General features: G+C 55.4%; 1 pseudogene; it reads left to right on the plus strand.

The window, feature by feature from the left end:
• The first annotated feature begins 27 nt into the window (after positions 1-27).
• LOC122546641 overlaps positions 28-2,723 on the plus strand; it is an 8,627-nt pseudogene continuing 5,931 nt past the window's right edge.

A 2,723-nucleotide genomic window follows, 5' to 3' on the forward strand; every position in this document is an offset into this window, starting at 1 on the left:
CCTCTTCCCACACCCCCCCCCACACAGAGCACCTGGTGGTGGGTGAGTATCGCCCCCCAGTTGCCAGCTGGGACAGTGATTACGATGAGCTGCTGTTGCCCCTGCTCAAGCCAAATGTCCCTGCTACATCCTCTATCGGCTGGACAGCCGCAACGCTCAGGGTTTCCAGTGGATCTTCATCTCTTGGATCCCCGAGAATTCCGCGGTAAGGCCTGGGCCGGGGAAGGATGACTGGAGAGGCTGAATGAGGCCTGGCGCGCGGTCGCTCTTGCGCTCTCTCTCTAATCCCTCCACCCCCTACAACCCTGATAATGCTTTTGTCCCCGAGCACAGGAGGTTTTGGACTGGAGTTGTTGTATCACAACTATCGAAGGGGAGCCTCGGTGAGTCGCTGCAGTGTGTCTTGTAGATGGTATGTACTGCTGCCCCTCTGCGTCGGGGCTGGAGCTCAGCCGGGCATTCCTAATGAGCCCAGCTACCTCAAGCCAAATGGAGGGAGGGAATGTTGGAGCCCAGCTGCCTCAGGGGCGGAGGGAGGGAGTGTTGGAGCTCAGCCGGGCATTCCTAATGAGGCCAGCTAATGCAGGGTGTTGGTGGTGAAAGGAGTGAGTGTTGAAGGTGGGGGTCAGTGTCTCGATCGAATGTGGGGGAGGGGCTGCTTTGTCCCTGGACGGTGATGAGCTTCTCGAGTGTTGTTGGAGCTGCCCCCGTCCAGGGCAAGTGGGGAGTATTCCCTCACTCTCCTGACTTGTGCCTTGTCAATGGTGGGACAGGGCTTTGGGGAGAGAGTCAGGATGGGAGTTACTCGCTGCAGGATTCCCAGCCTCTGACCCAATGGTGGGAGAGTCAGGAGGGGAGTTACTCGCTGCAGGATTCCCAGCCTCTGACCCGATAGCGGGAGAGTCAGGAGGGGAGTTACTCGCTGCAGGATTCCCAGGCTCTGACCTGCTCTTGGAGCCATTGTATTGATATGGGGCTGGGGCTGGTTCAGTTTCTGCTCAACGGTAACCCCCAGGATGATGACAAGGGGACTCAGTGATGGTAACACCATTGAACTTCAATGGGGTGAGATATTGGGGGGAGCTGCTTTTGAGTGGGGTGTGGAGTGAGCTGTCTAGCACTGATGCCCCCTCCTTCCTGACCCCTCCAGGTGCGATAGAAGATGCTCTATGCTGCCACCCGTGCCACCCTGAAGAACGAGTTTGGGCGTGGGCACATTAAAGACGAGATCTCCGCGACTCAGCGGGTACGGGCTCTGAGGTTTGGGAAGGAGGGGGGTTGGCTCCGAGGAGTGGGGGGGAGGCAGGGATAGGGCGGGGGTGGGATGGGAGGTATCAAGGACTGGGCTTTTGAAATGAGAGCTCAGCAAGGTGGGGGGAGGAGGAGTGTCGGTCAGTGAGGTCAGTTCTCCGCGACTGAGCGGGTACAGGCTCTGGGCAGGATGGGAAGTGAGAGGGAGCTCAGTGAGGGGGGGGGGTGTGGGCCAGTGACGGGGTTGCCTGAGAGTGAGTGAGGGGAGAGGGGAGGGAGTTGCGGATTCTTCCCCCGCTTGCTCGTTCGATCAGTCCCACCATGTGGAGAGGCTTTTATGTGATTTCTCTCATTCTTTCCCCCCAACTCCCCGGGTTACATGAGGACATCACTCTGAGCGGTTACCAGAAACACTTGGCATCAGAGTCAGCCCCAGCCTCGCTCACAGCCACTGAGCAGGAACTGCAACAGCTCAAGATCACCGAGGTATCCTCCCTTGTAGGGAAACTGTTCCCCTTCCTCCCCCCACCCCTCCCTCGCACAGGGGAGCCAGTCCCCTTCATCCTCCTCCCTCCCCTCTCTCCCTCCAACCCTGACAGATCGAGAACTTTGCTTTTGCTGTTTTGTTCGGGGGAGGGGGGGGGGGGGGAAGAGACACTGAAAAGGGAGGCTGACAGTGTACTTTGAACAAAACAATGCAGGTTTATCGTGAAAGAAAAGGAAGGGGGAGAGAGGCGGTTTGGAAAGAATTTAGCGGAAAAAAGAACTAAAGTTCAACTATTTTTCCTTACCGCTCCCAGCAACATCCTTCGCAGATACTCAATCCCGGTTGAAATAATACTTCCTGAAGTAGAATCCTGTTTGAGTCTACGCAGGATTGAGTATCTGCTGAACTCGGTTACCCTTCGATCTTAACTTTTCAGAGAAACACTTTCATGTTTGCTCGTTGAGCTCCCTTTCGTTCACTGATCAAGAACGGCGATAGCTTTGGCAAATAGGGCTAAGGAGAATAGGGTTAAGGACACAAGGGTAACTGGGGAGAGAACAGGGCCCCTCAAAGATCAGCAAGGCAGCCAACGTGTGGGAGACGGGGTGGGTGGAGATACTAAACGAGTATTTTGCATCAGTGTTTACCGTGGAGATGGACATGAAGTTACATAACGTGCGCAAACAGACAACGACATCTTGAGTTCACAGAGGAGGAGGTGCTGGACGTCTTAAAAGGTGGATAAATCCCCAGGACCTGATCAGGTGTACCCGAGAACTCTGTGGGAAGCTAGAGAAGTGATTGCTAGGCCACTCGCTGAGATATTTGTATCATCGATAGTCACAGGTGAGGTGCCGGAAGATTGGAGGTTGGCTAACATGATGCCACTGTTAAAGAAGGGTGGTAAGGATAAGCCAGGGAACTATAGACCAGTGAGCCTGACCTCAGTGGTGGGGAAGTTGTTGGAGGGAATCCTGAGGGACAG

This window comes from Chiloscyllium plagiosum, unplaced genomic scaffold (genome assembly GCF_004010195.1).
Source record: "Chiloscyllium plagiosum isolate BGI_BamShark_2017 unplaced genomic scaffold, ASM401019v2 scaf_82184, whole genome shotgun sequence".
NCBI classification, from domain to species: domain Eukaryota; kingdom Metazoa; phylum Chordata; class Chondrichthyes; order Orectolobiformes; family Hemiscylliidae; genus Chiloscyllium; species Chiloscyllium plagiosum.